This window comes from Stegodyphus dumicola, chromosome 10 (genome assembly GCF_044657685.1).
Source record: "Stegodyphus dumicola isolate Sdum_Otavi_A_Nest chromosome 10, ASM4465768v1".
Taxonomy (NCBI): domain Eukaryota; kingdom Metazoa; phylum Arthropoda; class Arachnida; order Araneae; family Eresidae; genus Stegodyphus; species Stegodyphus dumicola.
In genome coordinates, this window is record NC_140777.1 from 81,475,007 (window position 1) to 81,497,789 (window position 22,783).

Below are 22,783 nucleotides of genomic sequence, written 5' to 3' on the forward strand. Positions count from 1 at the left end.
GGACATCTAGAGCTTTGAAATATTTTCTTCGAAGCCCCTAGGGTATTAATTAACTTTGCAAATACAGAATTAGGCCCCAGAAATATCTTATTTCACTAGCATTATGTGGTGGATTATCTGGATTAACAAATTTGAAACTCCAAATTTAGAAAGACCAAAGTATTTACATTATAATTTTTTTCAGAAAACCGAAGAATATGGCAACTGTCTGTGTATTTTGATGTAACAGCAATGTCTAATTTGAATGGATTAATAGCATTTGATTCTCAGTGATCGTGTAAGTACACAGCTGGAAAAATAAGAAATGTCAGAAACCCATTGTTTTACTTGGAAACTCAGTTGCAATCATAGAATTAAAAGATCTCGTGAGATTTCCCTCAAAATAAATCAGCACCGAGTACATCCGTTGCCAGACACATCGATCAGCGGATGTATTTTATAATAGAATGAGAAAGATAGTATACTGAAGAGCATAGCATGTGAATAAAGAACAGAAGCTGAATAAATAATTTTGTATCGTCGTGAAGAAAAAAAGTGCACACTTAAAATTCTTCTTTAAAGAAAGATAGTAAAGAAGAAAATGTATTTTGTAAGTAATTTGAAAATATATTTTGTAAAAACCAAGTAAAATTGTATGCACATTTATAAAAATATTTTTTTCTTAAATTGTGTGCTAAAGTCTCTAAAAAAACTCAAGCCCCCCCCCAAAAAAAAATTTCATTTAATTGTTTCAGATAAAAATTTTCTTGGCGAGGTGGAATTAATTTTAATAAAGATTTAACTGCTGGGCTTATTAAGAGTTCGCACGGACAGTTTTCTTGAGGCATGATTTCAGCTTTCATGTCTTTTTTCTCAACAGGATTTGTTTCTAAAGTTATTTACATTTTTTCGCTGCAAATATTTAGGTGCCCCCGTTTCTAACGTTTCTAAAAAAAAGACTTTTTCTAAGACATTATATTCTTTACTATTTTTCAAAAATATTTTCGTCATAAAAGCCAGAAAAAATTTTACATATTTATATTACCAGCTAATTAACCTAAAATACTTCGTGGAAGAGCTACTTACCAAAAAAATGCTCTGGTGTTTTTATACATGGGTGAGGTACTTTTATAGCATCACGAAAACTTAACACGTTAGACTTGATAAAGTTACCCTTTAGATATATATTTCTTGCAAAGCAAAAATAAAGTTGGTAAGATTATAGTTTCCAATTATTCATACTCAAGGAAGCTTCTGTTTTTTTTTTTTTTTTTTTTTTTTTTTTTTTTGGTTGATAAAATATTTGGTGGAATTTTATATTTTCTGCTCGTTTTATAATCTGTTTTTTTTCTAATTTTATAGTTACAAGATTAGTTATATTTAAAAATTATTACATGCCGTGTAATTATCTTATATCCTTAAACATTTTCTTAAATGTTTCGCTTAGCAGAAATCTTAGAAATGTTTTGGAAGTATCAAGGAGCACTTGTACGAAAGTATTCTGTCTACAGATAACATTATATTAACTTTATCAGTAAACTACAGCCAATGATTATCCAAACATCACTGACAGCTTTATTTTAAGCAAATAATATTTTGTCCTGTTTCTTTTCCGTTATTTAACTTGCTAATCTAAGTATATTATGTAATTTCCTGGTTTCTGTAAAGAAGCATCGGTTCGTTCATTTATTCATCTCAAGTCAATATATTCATTATCCTATCAAATATGATATAAATCAATGTTGTGTAGCAAATTAACGTAATTAATCTAATTACAGCTATCAAAATTTAATGTATTAATTTTTCTAAATTTTATGCTACACAGCATGTATTTGTTCAATAAATTATTGGTATTGTTTGGTCAATTATTTATCTGAACTTGCACGAAAATTTTTTATCTAGCGTCATTCATTCTTGCTTGTATTCGCGATTACTCACACAATTACAGTATTGGTCAAGTTACAGTATATGTTAAGGTTAACTGTTAAATGTTAATTATTTTTCCCCTCTCCAGAGAAGGTAATTTTTTTCCCTGTTAAAAATAGTTCTGCCTGCTTTTGGTATCTACCATTAATATTTGATGCTATATTATTAGGCTCAATAAACTTATACATTTTCTTTGGATTAATTAATAGTATGTATTATTTGATTTGTTCATGTCACTCACCAGTACGCCTTTAAATTTGAATTAAAAGTTGTTCGGTCAAATTTACACAACGCAATGACTATTTTAAATTTGAGTTAGGTTAGTCAGTTAGGAAAATTTAAATTCTTGTTACTGTGTCTTTCTTAAAAAGGCACGAAACATCAATGATATATATCGTTGTTACGATAAAAACCCGAAGTCTAGTAAGTCCTAAGATTTATTGGTAAAATCTAGCTTTTATCAAACTGGCTTGGTAAATGTCCGAAGTTTTATCCTTCAATATAATTCATTTATCCTTTTACCAGGCCTTTGCGGTAAAAGCTAAGAGCTACCAACGCCCTGCGATAAACTCTGAAACGAAGGATCGCTTATGACAGGATTTTCCATTCGTAGATATATCGTATACAGTGTATTCCAAAAGGATTAAAGCTGTTATGTAGAAAAATAACAAATTGAATTTTTAAAACTGAATTCTTTTGGTGCCGCGACAAAAAAAAAAAAAAAAAAAAAAAAAAAACTCAACTCAGTAGGTACATAAATCAAAACTTTTAAATCTAAGAGACATCAAAGAAAGATATTCTCCCTGGTGTTTTGGTAAAAACAAAGATTATTTGTCAAAACCTAAATGCGAAAATGCACTTCCACAACAAAATCTTTAACACGCTATCTCTCACTAAATTAAAACTAATTTAGATCTCCAACCTGAAAACACATAAATTTCAATACAAAAATCTAGAGATAGCCTTAAACCCTTAACATTTCAAATACCACACAGATCTCTTCAAAACACCAGGAAAAGATACAAACTCACAATTAAGAAGTCTACTCATCAAATCAAAATAAATTAAGTAATCCGATCGTATAGTCACCAACGCTAAAACTGATTTTTCTGCTACCGCAATATGAATACCCAGGTTCGAATAAAATAACCATGTTTCCGTAAGGATCACATGGGTGACCTGCAGTAGACCACAATTAATACACAAAAGAAACATACAATATTAAAAATAATAAACACATTTATTGAAAATTCCCACACATTATAATTTAAGATAGCTGGCCAGACTACCCCTACAAAAATCTTTTAAAAGTTACTCATAGTTTTGTTTTCCCTTATCAATCTCATATTTAACATTAATCCATTAATACAAAAATCACAGTGAAACACGTCACAGTTCTTAATCATTTTAAACAGGAACTCAAGAAGATTAAACTCAATTATAAAAGCTAATTTAGAATAAATCATATTGAACATAGCACTTGAGCATTAAAACAAAAATTCACTTCCTCCAAATTGGTTCAATTAACTTCTGACTATTAAACATTAATAAACAAAATTACCTTCTCAGCTAGAAACTTAGTAAAAATATTCAATTTTCATCTACTTAAACATGACAGCTCTTGCTTTAGAATTAAACATTTCCAAATTTATAAAGATTAATTATCAAAAGAAAAGCACCAATGAAAATAGAAAGTCACTCACGAAATCCGCGTACACATCTGAGAGACTCAGGGAGCTGCCCGGATCCAGTCACAAATCACCGAACCAATAACTGCCAAATCATCATCTTTTTCAGGAACCGGACTTTTTTCATAGGTCCAGCAGTAACCTCCGTCAAGCAGCATTTTATCTCAACAAAATCAACTTCCCTAAAATTTCGAAGTTCAACTGAAGATAAGAGAAGGAGGTCGAAACTGGAGACAACTGACCTCAGGAGATGACGACTTCCCTCTTTCCATATTTTCCAAAGCAGAACAGGAACTCCAGCACGAGCGAGCAGTTCAGACACTTCCACAAATGGGAGAAAATATCAGCGATGAAATCGAAAATACTAGTCCGCAAGACAGGAATTGCCGCCGACAACATGACGAGCACCCGCACTATCTGGGACCGGACTCTATAACCAGAATCTCGGAGATAAACAGCTTAACTGTAAACCGCGGTCGATCCCCGAGGAAACGTGGCGTTTTTTCTCCGCTCCATCCCGGCACCTCACTGACCGCGGCCGGACCCGAAGGAATCAAACCCCTGAAGCTCTCAAAAAGGTCTCTTTCAGTCTAAAAAATCCCCTCTGCCTTCCGTGCAACGGCTTAAGAAAACTCGGTTTACACTCATCAAGAAACGCCTCAAAATCACTATTGGCTCAAGCAACACTAAAATTAAAAATTTAACCAATCTTAAGGAAACTTGGACTCCCTCTAGCCAACTAGAAAAAAGGTAATAAATAGCCTCTAAATTTCTCACAAATTCAGAACTTTCTACGAGATGACAGACCCTTTCTTTCCCACGCAATAGAAGAATAATTCCAACCTATAACTCTGTTCAAACAATCGCCGCCCCTTAGAACTATTTGCCTCTGAACGAGCAAAACACGTGTTTTCAACCCCCGCGAAAAGAGGAAAATGCAGCTGGGCAGTGACCTCTAACCTCCAAAGAAGCCGACTCGTGAAAAACGGAAATACACCCGCGCCCTTTTAACTGCAACACATATTCTGCCAAACTTAAGGGAGCTTAAAGTTTAACAATATTAAATATTATACATTAATTTTAAATAAGCTCAATACAAATTCATTAAACACAGTAATATAATACGCAATAATTATACACAACAAAAATACATAAGAATTTTCCATAACAAAGCACACATTTTCAATTGATAATATAAACTGTAAACTGGTCAATATAAGGTATGATCTAAAACTATGTAGATGGAACTGCTTTAGAATTATTTTCAAAGAGCTACAAGAAATAAAAATAAAAACAAATGTAGTATTGATGCCATTTTACAAATTTTTGCAAATAAGATCCAGCTGAACTAATGCAGAAACAGCTGAACTATTGCACAATTCTCTCGATAACTATCAAAGAGATTTCAATAACTTTTAAAGCTAATTTAGGCAAAAGTTAAAAGAAATTAAATTGATAACTCAGAAAAATTTTTAAGAAAAATTATAAATAAAAAAAATGTAGTATTTTTTTCTGTAATACTACTTACTATCTGTTACAACATGGTTGACTGTTATGGCATTTTGAATTATAAGGTAAATCAGCTCTGATTTACATAAACATATCTTCGTAATACACTTCTTTCAACAGTTGCATTTTCTGAGTCCCTGTCCCCCAGCAAAAAAAAAAAAAAAAAAAAAAAAAAAAAATGTTGCTATTTTACGTACACTTATTTCTTCTGCACTAACTTCTTGGAAATTAAAAAATTTTCTTTGCAAAAGATAATTTACTTTAGTGTGCAGAACGATTTTATTTTACCAAACTTAGAACCAATAATATAAATCTTGTAATCTGTAATAACAACTTACTGATTATTTTGGATCCATTCTCAATTTATCAATATCAGGTACACTGCGAAAAAAAGAAAGAAAGAAAATGGGACATTTCTATATCTCCCGTTTTCTGCTGGGCCGATTGAAGAAATTCAAATTGCGTTTTCATTTCTCGAAAGCGCGACTTAGGATATATATTAGATTTATATACAGCATTATTCTAATATGGGTATTCTGACACAAAATAGACATTTTCTGAAATAACATATCATTTTTTTTTTTTTTTTTTTTTTTTTTTTTTTTTATATTTCGATTCTACGACTCAAATTATACCTAAATATAAGATTGTGCAAAATTTACGGAGAAATTACTTGGCGCATTTTTTTTTTTTTCAGTTTGCGCCAAGAATAATCCACTTGGCGAATTTCATAATATATGGTAACCCATTTTCCTTTAACTTCCTTTGTGCAGGAGTGGGAAAAATTGTGCATGAGCAGTAGAAAAGTAATATCGCTTCTACTTTCAAATAATTTTAACAAAGTGACTAAACCACATTTGATTAAAAAAATATGCCAAATTTCAAAACGCACCAAGATATAAATTTACGTATATCTTCGGAAATTTTGAATAAAAGACTGTAATTTTTTGCAGATATGCTTAGAAGTACATCTACGTTACGATGATGGTAACATTTTATAGATTATAGTACAAAATGTTTTCGGAAAATTTATAAAAACTATTTAAAATACAAATATTAAAAATAAATCATAAAATATACTCGACTTTTATTTGGAATGAACCTAAATTTCGAAATATCAAACGAACAATCAAATAAGTTTAATAAAAAAAGAGATATTAATAAATGTATACAGAATTCAATTAACATTGAGGAGCTAAAATTTTGACAGCTACTTTTTTAAAATCTATTCGTGCGATTTTTACAAAACGTGGCAGTTTGCCACAGTTTGAGACCTAGAATTGAAATATGGAAATAAACTGGCGTGTTATTTAAAAAAAAGTCCGATTTTGTGTCAAAGTACCTATACTAGAACAATGATATATATAAATCTAATACATATCCTAAGTCACTCTTTCGAGACATGAAAAATGCAAGTTCAATTTCGTCACTCGGCCCAGTAGAACGGGATATATAGAACTGTGTCTTTATTTTTCGCAGTGTACATTAATTTAAGCATTTTGCCCGAGAGAAGGTTTCGGAAAGTTTTTAGTAGACGTAATCTTGTTTGCCTGCTTCTTAAGTCCTTCCTTAGCTGTCTCTCGAAACACTTTCACATTTTAAACTTTGTTGATACTCGCACCTGTTGTGACGTTATCTGGTTCTATCAGGTTCAATGTTCCGCCTTACTTCCTTTGGGAACATGCACAGACGTGACTCGGAACAGGGAGCTTACTAAAGCTATGTTCAATAAATGTGGGAAGTAGACAAGATACACAAGAAGGGTATACGAAACCCTTTATTTTTCACTCTTTACAATAATTTCCGTACTTCGGAATACAGAGACCAACTACTTCTGGTCTGAACGTAAGAATATAAAAATATTTAACTAAACTCTAACTTAACTTTGGAATAATAAACAAGCGCCTACGTGGAAGATTGGCCGTATATTAACAGAAAGCCGTATGTAGTACAGAGAACTGTTAACACTACAATACGTTTAAAATTATCACGAGGATTAAACCTCTGGCCTGGAAGGCAACCAGCAACCGAGTAAAACTTCTAAGGCAAGCGGCCTGCTTCGACTAACTCCTTCCTCTCTCTCGCTTGGCAAAAAGCCACAACTTAAGTACTTGGCGTTCGCCAGACAAATTTTGCATAAATAAGTTAAAGCTTTTAATTCTGGCCGGAAGTAGAAAATAAGAAGTGATAGTAAAGATTTAAAATAAAAATAAACGTTAGTAAAACTTAAGTTCCTTACAGTTTTTTTTTTTTTTTTCCAATTTGAACTTCAGTCGCTACTGCCATAATTACGCATGACTTTTTTCATATGTATTATTATTACCTTGCGATTCTAAATCAACTGTTGATTCGAGAGTAGTGCCTTCATCTTCTGTATTAACCATGCATTCATTATTAATATTTATATTTTTTCGAAGTCCACTTAAGTGGTCGTGCTACTAATCAAATTACGTAACAAAACTGAGTTAGTAAGTCCCAGCTTCATAGGACAAACAAACGTAGCTTCGTAGGGTGAACATTTGATTTCCTACTGATGTGCTTTGTTTTTCATTTCTTGAACAAATTTTAATCCTTTCTACTGTTTTGCTGTCTTACTTGTTTCCACCCATGTAACCAATATTTTCTCAACGTCTTGGTTCGCTCGTTCGATAGAATCTAGCAATTGACAGTGTCTCTGTTTACCGTGAGCTGTTTTTATATCACTCCCCATTCCACGTAAACTCTTTGATTTGCAAGATAACAAATTTCCCTTCCATTGTCGGAATGAAGAATGTTCGAGGCTCCAGAAGTTGTGAAAATATCCAGAAGATAATATACTGCTACATTAGCTCTTTTGCGGATGGCCAAATTTTGATAAGATGATCTTGATATACTAAAATGAATTTAATATCACAAACAGGATTGGGCTGCATAGCTATTAGGTTGACTTGACATCGAGAATTCATCGCAAGTACATGATGATAGATACTACTGTTACATTCTTGTACTTTCGATTTAGGTCCTTAATATACGGGTTCTTCCACAATGGCGAACTACGCTCTGAGTATCGGTATGACGATGAAGAATTCATCAGGTGTAACATAATACAGAATTTCTGCTTTTTCTGCAGATAGTGGTGCTAGTTTTCTCCTCCAATATTTAGAACATTATAGCATTTTAACCTTCTGTAATGAACTGTTTGTTTATCCTTCACACATTTTGCTTCATTTATTAAAGAAGTGTACTTCGCATTTGGTAAATAAAAGCTGTTATCTTGATTATTTTTTTGCAGATTCAGACAAAATGTCGTAAACTTTTTTCCGCGTAACATCATTCATTTTTTTCTTGTGTTTCTTTATGCGACATGTTTACTTTATGTCGATTTCTCCGCGACGTTTTCATCGGCAATGTTTTGCCTGCAACCTCTATTTTTACATGTGGAATGGCCTATCTCCACTCCTTCACGCTGATGTGAAAGGACAGCGTAAAATGAACTCGCGCACAATGATTATTTAAACGTCTATTAAAAATCATGTTATGTATTGTAAAACACCTAATTTATTAAACGAATATTTTCATACCATTTGATGTATAATCTCTTTGGATTGTGTTATGTATTGTAAAACACCTAATTTATTAAACGAATATTTTCATACCATTTGATGTATAATCTCTTTGGATTATCAAAATTAAGACAGCTGTAATGAAGCATCGTACTATAAAAAAGACAAATAAGAAAATTGTTTATTTTTCTTACTCCATTAATTGTTGTATAAATATTTACAATATTTCCATGAACGTTTAAAGCATCTCTGAATTTAATCCATTTATTACACCCAACACATGCAAAACTTGATCAAATTACCGACAATAAAAACTAAAGATACTGTTGCTAGAAGACAAATAAACCAATCACCACAATGAAGTTATACCATCGTCATGTAAAGATTTTTTTCAGAATGGTGAGGTATTGAAAAATGTCTTCCATTTTTATCTTAAGAACTTTTCCAAAATCTGGCAGGCCCTGTATTGCTAATAACATATATAAGTTATATACACCTTTTGTTATGTAGCAACATCTGACACATTAATATGTTAGCTACTTTAGAATAATTACCTGTAACATTCGCTAGAAAAATGGTCAGATCCGAACTTGGTTCTCTAATATGGACGGTTTTGTTTTCATTAGTTGAGTAAATTGTAATTATTCTAACATTATTGACTTGGAGAAGTATTGATCGACATTTGAGTACTTCTCGAAGCAGTATTAAATTTCATCATATAAATAACATGATAATGAGCCTATTTTTAAAATATTTATTATCTTCCATTGATTTCTTACAGTGTTCGAACCATTTTTCTCCCTCAGAGTTTGTTTTACGCGTCTCGTGTCCAGAATTTTATTTTTAATCGCTTCCTTGCAGTCTGCCATTAGATGTACGCACGAAAATATTATATTCTCTTAAAAATGAAAAAGAAAAATTTTCAAAATTATTTCTAATTCAGTGCATTTAAAGATTTTTTCAGTGTCATTTTAACATTATTTTAGTTGTGCACTTTTTAATTCAGTATATTTTAATTTTTAATTCAGTGTATTTTTATTTTTAATTCAATGTCATTCATATTTTAGCACGTAATAAAACAGTAAAAATTAAAATTCATTCATAAAACAATCATAAAACATTCGATCTATCTAATTCAAACATAACAAAAAAATTATCCCGTGTTTTGTATCTTTTAATCTTAAAACAAACAATTTTCTCCTTAGACAAAATAGAAAAAAATATTATTTTCACAATCATCAAGATACATTGGATAGCAAATTTAAGCTCCGCCTCTTCTGAAAATAATATTTATAATGTTTAAGAAAGTTTATAGCCGTTCCCAAATTCCTTTCGAAATGTGCTTATAAATTAATCGTGCGTAAAAATTTGAAAATATAACGCTGATTTTTCTTGTTTGACTTCTAAATTAACACTTGTTCGGCGTGTTATTGTAACTTAATTTCTTGTCTGTTCTGCATTTCGTCGCCCTAAGTGGTCACCCATTCTCGTCCCCTCCTAAAGCCGCTACAGAGTATAATAATGTGAATGCATATCCTTTGGTTAAAATACTCACGAATAAAAAAATGAAATATTGCTTGGTATATTTATAATGACTTAGAAAACACACTGCTGTGTTAGAATTATTACAATTTCAATCTCCGTTTCCGTTTAAAGTCAATGCATTTTTCATGTGTATTTAAATCACAGAGATCCACCAATTTATACAGTGGTGGCCAAAATTGTGGACACTTTCGGAAATTTTTATGTTTTTGAACTTTGTATGCTTATAGAAAACGTTACGTTTCACAAAATGCAAACTTGTATATATCATTTTCATTATGCAAATTTCTCTGCCATAGTTACGACGCGAATTCATGTACACACCTGCTATATTCAAATTGCTTTATTGAATGCTCTACTGTTTTTCGTAACGGATTACAGATGATTTCTATTACTGGATTAAAACTTATCTACATAAACGACGGTATCTGCTGATGTATACATTTAAATTCCTTATTTTGACAAGAACGAATTTCATAAAGACTTGAATTACATTTACCATGACTTAAAACTTTACAGACAGAAGGGACTTACATGTTCTTCTATTTGATTATGATAACAAATAATTTATGCAATGTCCGAATTCAGAAAAACCAGACATGAAGAAAAAACTGACTTTAAAAAAAAATTGAATCATATTTGGCTTTTTGCAGTTACGCAGATATATCTGTCACAACAATTCAAGCCGTCGGCGGATGAAATGCAACGATTTATGACAGTTTATGACATTAAAACCAAGGATAAAGGGAAACGACTTTAAGCATCTCTTCCGCTTCAGAGATTTTCAGCCAAAAACGTGAGTGTACGAGACATCTTATGTGGAAGATTTGAGGACTGCTTTTCAATATTTCGCATATATTTATTCAGAATTAATTTCATAAGTACTTCTGGATATATTCTGCATATTGTTTCCTGAAAAATGGAATAAATATTATTCAGAAATAAGTAAAACATAATTTTCACAAAACATTGAATTTGAAATGTTTTGAATTATTTAGAAGGTTATTTGGATTTTATTAATATTGTTCGAAAGTTTGGAATTGAACTCAACTATTCCACATCATAAATGGACTGTAAATTCTTTACCCTTCTATTTATTCATCTAATGAAAGGCAAATCATCTGTATAAAAGTAAAATTTGGAGTTTCCAAATAAATGAAAAGCACCAAACATATCTTAAATAAAGGAAAATTTTCTTGCATATATATATCTTAAATAAATTCAGATTTTAATAATTAAACCTAAAAACACTTCGACGAAAACAAAAGAACTTATTACTTCACAAATGTTCCTAGTATTCTAGTTAACCTTTACAAATGACCTACATTTGTATCTGTTTTAGTCAACTGAAAGAAATCCGGAGAGAATTTCGCTTTCACGAGAAAAGTATCACAATCAGAAATTTAGACTATCTTCTGCGCAATAATTACAAAAGGCTAAGACTTCAACTGAACAAGAATAAAATTTAAGATGTATTTCTGGATTGCTTTCATATGCTATTCGAAACTGTGGGGAAGAAACATCAGAGTTTAAACACTGAAACATATACTTGCAACAGAAATCAAATTCAGTCTTTCGATATTGTGGCAAGAAAGCGTAGAAATTATCGACTGGGAAACCTAACCTGATGCTCAGTGTGTTTATAAATGAATGGTGCAGTTTTAAAAATTAGTAATAATAAATGTCTTATCTTACCAGTGTAAAACGTCGAGGTAAGCATTCGCAACTGTCCAAGTTTCTCATGTGCTACCAGCACGTTGCTTGTTTTGCTTACTGCACAGCTGCAGCATCAATTTCCAAGATGGGGGCAGAACGAAAGCTTCTTAATCGTGTTCTTCAGCAACACTGAATTGGACATGCTGCCACAGCAGACCACAACCTTCTCCGATGGCCACCCCTTTTTCACAATTTAACACCATGCGATTTCTTTCTTTGGAGGTTTCTTAAAGATGGAGTTTATGTACTGCCAATGTCCGTGTCTCTTGAGGAAGTCTATGGTCAGATGAAGCATGCACTTCCGCTGTTGAATCTTATAGACCGTAGGGGAGGACATTCTATACCAAATATGGAAAGAATTTGATTAACATATAGATGTGTGCCGTGTCATCAGAGGTGCACATAATAAAGGATTGTGACCAGGGCTGTACATATTAAGGGATTGCAATTAAGGGGGTTCATACACCTTAAACCCCTTACGATCTTCGAATATGTGACTGTTGCAAGAATTGAGATAACTTATTTATTTTAAAAGCAATTACTTCCAACGTTTTATGGCTCACTACATAATATAGCTGCTTTCTGAAATCGTAATCAGGAAGTTGGTATTGCCACAAATATTTTTATAATTTAATCCGCTTTGTGACAAAACCTTTCGTCGTGTTTCCACCTTGCGCGCACAGTTTAAAATTATCTGTTGCATTATTTAATTCCATAGTTTATATATAGCTTTTATAACATTTGGAAACTACTGTAAACCAAAGAAACTGAGAATTTCATGTTAAATTTTATTTTATTTAGAGTTGAGTTTATAAAATGTATTTTATTAAAATATCTGTAATATTTTCGTGCATAAAATTATTCAGTATTAAAATATTCATCATATTTTTGGTTCAGTTAGAGAATAGTGCTCACATAAAGAATTCCATCCAATTTCAAGTATGTTCCATTAGCCATTTTTAAAATATCATGCACGCAAGGTGGAAAAATGACGAAATATTCTGTCACAAAGCTGGTTAAATTACAAAAATATTTGTGGCAACACAAACTTTCTGTTTACTAGTTTCCAAAGCAGCCATATTATGTAGTCAGCTGTAAAAGGTTGGAGGTTATTACTTTTAAAATAAATAAAATATCTCAATTCTTGCAACAGTCACATAATTGGAAGCTCATAAGGGGTTTAAGGTGTATGAGCCCCCTTAATGCAACAAAACCTTAAGCAGTCGCCTTTGCCTATGCTGTAAGATTTGCCCATATAAAGTAACCTATCGATTTATCATTAACATTTAAAACCACTCCATTCATTAAGAAGCACCCTCTATTACCACACAATGGCGACATAATATCCTTTTACACACGAATCTATTTACTAGCCTCCAGAAAGATTTATTGTCAAAATTGTTGTTTTTGAGTTTAACGGTATTTTGTGAAATGTATTTTAAAACTCCAGTATATTTACGTATACTTATTTTGCTCCCTTTAGTAGTTTATTAATCATGCAATATTCATCTAAGACCTGTAAAACCTGAGACATTAAGGTGATTTGGAAGCAGGTAAGATAAAAAATAAGCAAACGCCTTTGCCAGGAATTGAACTACGGACCTCTGGAATACCGACCCAGCGTGCAGACCCACTACACCACGAAGGCATGCTAGGGAAGCGGGAGAAATGCCTTAGAGACCCAAACATTTCTTCTCAAGTTTCGGAATCAAATTTATCTCGAACTTTTAAATTTAGTGTTGCAACAATCAAGTAGGAAAATTTTTGTGCTGTCGCAGCGTCCTTACCAGCGCGATACAGAACATCTGTATTTGGTAACATGTTACTTAGGAATGCATTGATATCGATGCAAAATGCTAAACTTCCCAAACACGTAGTTAATCGGCTATTCATCATGCATATATCTTATGATCGATATTATTTACTGCCTCTTCCTTTGCATAGGTGAAATAGTGTCGACATTTCTTCATGTATTTTTATTACTCTAAAATCACCTAGAACCACAAATAGAAAAGGCACCTGCACTGATAGGTCATCCAAATATTGGTCATCAGTTTGCTTATTTGGAAGCAATACAGAGCGTATCATTACTAAGAGTTTTACGTATATCTGTATAACGTTTGCTTAAAGCGTTGATAGTAACGTATTTATTTACATTTACTGGGTAATTAAGTGAGTAAAAAATAACTATGTATTTTAAGATCTTATTGCGCATACCTTTGTATTGCGTACATTGAGTGCTGTACAAGACCTTCTGGTCTTAGTAGAGATTTTTGCTCTGCTAAGCTTATTAAAAGGGGAACATTAGTAACGTGTGCGATGCTATGACAATTTCATTAACTTAAGATGGTCATAAGGATTTTTTTATTTTGATGATGCTAAGCTTTCGTTTTGTAGAAATGTTATAGGACAGTGCACATGTACCTGGCTTTCACACTTTTCGGCACATCAAGGGACTTGGAGTCAAAGATCATGTGCTTCGTGTTAATAAACTCCTTATCTCTACGCATATTGATCCGCCTGATAGCACAGACATTACTGTCGGAAAATTCATTTATAAATTTTCCCCCGATATGCGTAGGAGGTTAACTTCTGTGATAACGCCTCTGTTACAAGTGAATATATTATTGATTGAAGCGTTTGCATCGGTATGACATATTTTGTTAAATCGAAGAAGATACTAGGAACACATAGGAAAAGTCGAAGGTCTCCATACCCAAGATGCTTGTTGTGATTTGATTCTTGGTACACGTAACCTAACATACTTTTTATTCCGAAGAGGAATTAATGTAATGTAAAATATATTTTACAAACAGTTAGAAGGAATATTGAAAGCAACAAAGTTGAGAGAATTGATAATCTGGAATCACTTTATATGTACATTTATATTTGCCTTCTTTGAAAAGACGCAGTTTGAACAATGCTGTTGGAACAGTCTTGTTGAAACAGTACTGATTGTTGTAACAGTATTGATTGTCGGAGCAGTGTAAGGTAACATTATAGTAACAATAAGAAACATTTCGAGGTAACATTATAGTAACAATAAGAAACATTTCAAGGTAACATTATAGTAACAATAAGAAAAATTTCAAGGTAACATTATAGTAACAATAAGAAACATTTCAAGGTGACATTATAGTAACAATAAGAAACATTTCAAGGTAACATTATAGTAACAATAAGAAACATTTCAAGGTAACATTATAGTAATAAGTATAAGAAACAATATTAAGAAACATTTGGAAGTTGTTAGAAAATACTATCTGGCGTATGTATTTTCATAGAAATGCATTCTTGTTAAATTTTACTATACTTACATTGATTATTGCAAACTGACTGTCATGGGAATCTACGGACTACATTTCGCACTAGACATAACTAAGGATATTAACACTGACGCGGTAAATTCAACAATATATACTGCAGGGGGAGTGATCATATGATCCTCTCTGAAACTGGAAACTGATCGATGGCAGCTATCATATGCTCTAGTAAATATTAATAGTTTATTAATATGTTTAATAACCACTCCAAGACTGCTTAGTGATATATACTCAGTTGTTATCAAAGCCCTTCTAGCAATCTGGTAGAGCTAGTTGTTAATATAAGTACAATTTACATTAAGAGGTATTTTGGTTGTTTCTGGACCTAAATGTTTTATGTTAATAAAATTACGTTTTTTCTGTATGGACTCAGTTTATCTAAAGTTCAAGTATGAGCACTTTAGATTTCACAAATAAATGTGTAGCTAGCAAATATTGTTTAATATTAATTAATAGATATTCTATATTTGATAAAATTGTTATCAATTCCCAGTTTTCATGATCGTAATCTCGCTCACCGCTTATCTTACTCTGAAATTGAACTTTCGTAAATTCGAAAGACAAAGTCGAAAATCAAATATTAATTTATGTGTCTGGAATCAAATTTATTTTTAATCACAAGTTTTTGTTGCACTATGTGTGATAAATTTTACTTGTTCTAGGCAGGATTTTAGCTGCGCTTACTAACAATTACCTGAGTTTACTGACAAACTCAAATTAGATGTAATTAGAGTTTTTGCTTTATTGTTACCATGGATTCTTCACTTCTCCTATGTCTAATTTTACTGATATTTGCTAGCGTTTCCTCTTTTAAATATTTCACCCAATTTTCCGAAGAATAAAACGCACATCGCTAAATTCTTCCCTAAAAAATATATGCGTCCCATGAGTCGATACAAAGATTTTTAAGTATTTTAATTACCGTAAACTGTATATATATATATATATATATATATATATATATAGTAAACTGTACATATATATATTGTAATATCTTGTTATTTAATAAATAATATAATTATTTTTGAAGTGGCAACGCCATATTTAAACCGTTACTCAGTAAGGTGCGACTTTGGTAGACGGTTGCACGGATTTTGGCGATTTTTCGTTTGGCGAGTAATACAACTTATAGTAAACCCATTACTAGATAAGTTATTTATGGTAACCTATATTTTGTTGTCATTTTATTAAAAAAATAACCCGTTTTATTATGCATAACTTCCGTGTTTTAAATATTATTTATGGCTTCTAAATATTAAAAATCAATTTAATTTTATATTTTTATTTGAAATAAAAATTTTGTTGTTTATGATATTTTATACAATTTTATGTTGTTGATGATGTAATCAATGACGTCACCTTACTTTAAAATTAATTCGTTTTAATATGTATAAATTTAATCTAATGATTTAAACACTATTTATGGCTGTTAAATATTAAAATTCAATTTAATTTTGCATTTGTTTTAAAAATGATTTTATTATGAATGATTATTTAAATAATTTTAATTCTATGCGTGATGTAATCAGCTCCCTGATTGGTTACTGAATATTTGTGCATTACCGCGCCATTTTAAAATTTTATTATTCATCTCTTCGAATTCCTCAGATTTCAAATGGAATGGATATCTCAATTTCGAAGATGAATGTTGTTATTGGTAATTACCAAGAATTATTGGTATTGGAATAAAAAAATTGCCCTTTGAGACCTTATTTTGGCCAACCTGTCTTTCCTAATCAAAGATTTATTTATAAATTGTTAATAGCGTCATAGGAAATTTATTTTAAATTTTTGAACGAAACCTCGCTAATTGCTTCTTCAATGAAGTGCGAGATATGTGGATAACAGATGAAGATGATTAAAAGAGCCGATTCAATTATGATTTCGATTTTTTTGTGGTACCTATCAATAAACAAGAGGTTAAATTACTCAAAAAATGTAAGTACATACTTTTCTTTTATTTTATAATTGTGTACTTCAATTTTTTAAAAAATTAATACACTATTTTCAAAAATTGCTGAGATAATTATTATCACATATGTTTTAATGTTAATTATATTTTAAAGTATTTGAATTTAATAATATTCTAATTCTTTTAAATGTTGGTAGGATGGTTTTTAAATCGATATTCTATTTCAGTAATATTTTAATCTAATTAAACGTAGGCACAATGTTTTTATAGCAGTGTTTTTATTCTCCTTTTTGCTATATTAAAGTAATAATAGCCTTACTTAAGTATTTAATTCTCATAGTAAATGTATTTATTTACACTTCTCTGCCATCTTAAAAAACGACATTTTCAACAAAAAATTTATCCATTACTTTTAACGATATTCATTTTTTTTTAAGTTTCGAATACTTTACTATGCGTAAAAACAGCGTTTTTCAAGATGGCTGACAATTGTAAAAATCGCGCCAACAATTGCGCCAACGTAAATCGCCAAAAATCCGTGCAACCGTCTACCAAAGTAGCACCCTCAGTTACGTGAGATATTGTTTTAAAAGATTAGAATTCTGAAGATTTTACAGCTAGGAGTAGTATAAAAATTTTGCGACTTAAGAATTGTATAAAATTTGTCTATCACCGTGAACTAGAAATAAAATTTATGTTCTACTAAGAAGATTGTCTGTTTTGTAATACATTACAGTCTTAAATAATTGGAGGTTTCACCGAAATTAGGAGTGCAATTATCAATTTCGATGGTGCTGGTCCCCTAATGCTAGAAATTTGCTGATTTTTTTAGAACAAGTTTGCTAATACAAATTGCCGAGATTGTTTATTTCAAGGAGAAATGGATGTAAGAAGTCTGCCGTTTTAAAGCCAGATTTGAAGCAGATCATTCAAAGGTTATCTTCTGTGCTTCTATAACTTGCGTCCGAGCAAAAATCTATCAAAACAGGATAATACAGATCTCTGAAGATAAGATTAACTTTTGGTTTTCTTAAAAAAGCTTTTATTGAATTTTAATACTTTGTTTCAGAATTATAGTTTATCGTGTAAGATTTTATTTAAAATAACTGACACGAAAAATATTCAGCTTAAATTCATAATTGATATTTATGGTAAAGAATGTTTTAAAATTAATATTTATGCTTTAATTTTATTTGTATTGAATTTTTATGTTGATAATTGATATGTGTAAGCCATTCCGGCGTTTATTAAAAAAAAAAAAAAAAAAAAAAACTGCTAGCTGAGTTTTTGAATTTGTTGCCAAGCAGGCGCGTGGAAAATAAGTAATAACGTCAAACTGACGTAGTGTGATTTGATTATACTGCAGAATTGACAAAAGATTTTTCTTAGTTCTCGCCATCCAGGCGTGTAGTAGATAGTAACGTCATCCCGATGTATTGCAGATTGTATATTGCAAAAATTGTTTTTGTTATCACCAACCAGGCGTGTAGATAGATGGTAAAATCGTCAAACTAACGTGTGTAAAATTCCATTGCATTGCCTATCTGGCAAAGGTGTTTATATAGTTATAGCTAACGAGGCTTGTGAATAGTGAGTTAAAACGTCAACCCGACGTAGTATTATAGTATTTTTTGCCAACCTGGCAAAGTTGTTTAAATAATCCTCTCCATTTGGTTAGCGTGAATTTCGTATTTGAGAAATTAAGTCTCGCCAGAAATTATACATTTTTAGTACAAGTACGATCTTTTAGATTCAATTTCAAAAGGAAGCCTAATAAAGGTAACTTGTGTCAACATGTCATTCTTAGCTAGGAGTAGAAAACAGGATTTAAAAGTACTAGCAAGAAGATTTAGGTTTAACCGTGAAACCTGAATTTAAGATTGCTCAGTTGCATAAACTGATTACTGAAAGTCCCGATTATGATGAGGAGTTTACTCGAGAACTACTGGCTGCAATTAGAGAAGAAAGGGAATGAAAAGAAGAATGTGAAAGGGAAGAATGAGAAAAGGAATGTGAAAGAGAAAAAAGAGAAAGAGAAAAAGAACGCGAAAGAGAAGAAAGAGAAAGAAGAGAAGAACGCGAAAGGGAAGAAAGAGAAAAAGAACATGAAAGAGAAGAAAGAGAAAGAAAAGAAGAACGTGAAAGAGAAAGAAAAGAAGAACGCGAAAGAGAAGAAAGAAGAGAAGAACGCGAAAGGGAAGAAAGAGAAAGGGAACGCGAAAGAGAAGAAAGAGAAAAGGAACGCGAAAGAGAAGAAAGAGAAAGAAAAGAAGAACGTGAAAGAGATGAGCGAATTAGATCCTTTGAGCTACAGAAACTTCAGTTGGAAGCAATGGCTGCAACAGCACAGCCGGTAGAAACTACGCAGTTATCTGAGCAGCCTTTAAAAATCAGAATTCACGATGTCATGCCACGTTTCAAACCTAAAGAAGATGAAATATGTTTATTTCTGGTGTTATTTGAGAGTCAAGCTAAAATAATAAATATACCTGCTTAAAATCAAGTGACTCAACTTATTTCATTGCTGCCACCTGCCACTGTTCAGCTTATTGCTAGAGAACCAGAAGAGGACGCGAAAAAGTACGAATATGTAAAATCTTCAGAATTCTAATCTTTTAAAACAATATCTCACGTTACTGAGTAACGGTTTAATACAAATATGGCGTTGCCACTTCAACAATAATTATATTTATTTATTAAATAACAAGATATTACAATCTTGTTATTTAATATAACACTTATGAGATGGGTACTAGTACTACAGCCCTACAATTACACGATCGTTCATCGAAGTGGTAAAAACCATAAAAATGTAGACGCATTAAGTCGTACTCCCTGGCGTGATTAAATAATTTGTTTCTCTATATAGATAAAAAATTTTTTTTTTTCCTTCCTCTCTTCCTCAGTGTATGTTATATCTTGTATTTCAATTCTGTATTGTGCTGATATTGTTGTTTTGAAAAAAAATAAATAAATAAATAAATAAATAAACATAAACTTTAATTTATAAATATATAAGTTAAAGTTTATCTGGAGGGGGAAGAGGTTGTACTATCTTGTTATTTAATAAATAAATATAATTATTGTTGAAGTGGCAACGCCATATTTGTATTAACCTTTAACTACTGTGACTTAAATTGTCACATAACTACTGTGAACGGTCTCTCAGACCGCTTCTGCTAAAAACAAAAGATATTGTTTTACTTTTCTTATTTGAATAAATGTTATTAAATTTCATATATTTAACTTTTTCATGAAGATATAAAGCAATTTTAATACTTAAATTTTTTCATTAGAATAAAATATATACTATGATAATAATTCCTTCGCTTACGTATCTGGATGGAAGAAGTAAATTTTAAAATTCAACATTTTTATTTTACATTAAAATTTGCGATAAGAATGCTTTAATAAGAATATAGAAAATTAATTTTTATTTTAAAAATTATAATTCGAGCTGCATTTTATACATACTTTTCTACTATATTGTAGACACACTGGTTCTTTGCAGTTTTTTTTTTTTTTTTTTTTTGGCTCGGTGGAAAAATATAGCACGTTCTTTTTCTGTCTAATTTATCGTCTTCGATCGCAATGTTTCCTTCATCATCATTTATTCCGAAAACTCGTTCTTTAGTTAAAAATGATGAAGTTATCCCCCGTTTTACATGAGTCTTCACCAACTGAATTGCTAGTGAAATCTTTTCGTTTTATTTTCGGAGCCAATGGGATAAGATTGAAATAATACGAATGCATTTATTACACATATAACCAAGTTTCTAAAGAATATTGCCATAGGCCAACGTCGGGTTCTACGAGCAGTTGTATAGATTGAACGAAGAATAATACTGTGACTACGAGTTCGAACACCCTTGTTGGGCAGTTGAATAGACCATTTGAATTCATTTTGTCCAATAAAAAAATCTCTTACAGAAGGAGAACACAAATTTTCATTTTCATCGGCAGATATTTCTGAATTTGTGTCGTGGTCGCTCTCAATAATTTCATCATGGGAACTTTCATTAGAGAACTCTAAATTAGATCAATTTCGAACTATTTATTAAAATTGGTCTTGGGTAAGATATATAGAACGTTTCCTGCACGCATTTGAAGCAATTTCAAGAATATTTATAAAAAAGTTAAATATGTAACAACAATGAAAAGTGAACTTTATCGGCAGAAATTTGAATCGTATCTGCTGTGATCGGTCACACAGACCGCTGAGGGGGAAAATTTTTTAAAAAATAAAAGAAGAATTAGAGCTAGCCAAACGCAACTTGGTATGTGACCTTGGACAACTGTTTTAGGAAGGTATTAAGAATGGAAACACCCATTAATTATTCTAAGAGGTGGAAGCATTTAATGGAAAATGTCGCGCGGTCTGACAGACCGCTCTCAGCAATTAAAGGTTAAACCGTTACTCAGTAACGTGAGATATTGTTTTAAAAGATTAGAATTCTGAAGTTTTTACAGCTAGGAGTAGTATAAAAATTTTGCCACTTAAGAATTGTATAAATTTTGCCACTTAAGAATTGTATAAAATTTGTCTATCACCGTGAACTAGAAATAAAATTTATGTTCTACTAAGAAGATTGTCTGTTTTGTAAATTACTGCAAAATACATTACAATATATATATATATATATATATATATATATATATATATACAGTTTACGGTAATTAAAATACTGTATATAGTTCTCTATTGCCTTTTGTTTTGCTTTACACTTTATTTTCCTAATAGTTATTTTTATTTAGACACAAGCGTTTCATTTATCTTCTCGTTTCTCATTATCGTTTTTCTGCCAGGATGAGTTTTCAGTGTTTCGATTTATGTAAATGAGGTAGAAACGAGTATTTAAGCTCTAGTTTCTTACATAGGAGAGAGTGTTCCGCCTTTGCGTTCAGTGTAAATTGTAAACAAAGTGATTAATGCTTCTTTGAATCTTAGAAAGGCGAAAATACGCACATATTGCGCATTGTCGTTATCCACGACATATCGCCGAAAGCAGAATGCGTTGCAAAAAGTACTATGAGAAACAATTATTCGGACAAAATGGAAAAATGTTGTCCCACTAGATGACTCTTGGTTACATTTAGATGACAGAAACAAAAGAAATCCATTTTTTATCACCAAAAAAGAAGAATGAATTCTTAGAACATGGCTCAAAGAAACTGAAGAAAATTTTTTCAAAGCGATTAATGATTTTCCTGGTTTTTAATGTAACGACAAATAAAAATTAAAGAGAGTGCAGAAACGTGTTAAGGTCAACTCCACATATTATCAGAAACATATCTTATACTCAATTTTTAAATACGAAATACCTTTTCTTGACCCACAGTGGCATCGACCAGTAGAACTGCATCAAGACAAAACAAGCAGCCGCACGTCAAACTCCACTAATAATTTCCTGGAAAACTTTACTGTTAATTTCCTGGAAAAAATGGAACAAGAAACGTGTATTTAGGCTCTTTCACTCATATTCTTAATAAATCTCTTGATATATCATCTACGGATTTTTGTGGTTTTATACTTTTAATAAGCAAATTCTACAAACATCGACCTACAACCCTAATTGGATTTTAGAAAGCTGTTCAAGAGGAATAGGATAAAATGCTTATTTCGATATTAAAAAATCTGATGTGTGC

General features: G+C 31.3%; 1 long non-coding RNA gene across 1 annotated transcript in view; it reads right to left on the bottom strand.

Moving 5' to 3' along the window:
* Positions 1-10,575: 10,575 nt before the first annotated feature.
* Positions 10,576-22,783, bottom strand: part of LOC118183594 (uncharacterized) — a 57,804-nt gene continuing 45,596 nt past the window's right edge. Inside the window, exons 3-5 of the long non-coding RNA XR_004757262.2 lie at positions 22,460-22,569; positions 11,882-12,240; positions 10,576-11,098 (exon numbers count right to left, since the gene is read on the bottom strand). This is a non-coding gene — a long non-coding RNA (uncharacterized LOC118183594). The remainder of the gene's footprint in view (positions 11,099-11,881; positions 12,241-22,459; positions 22,570-22,783) is intronic.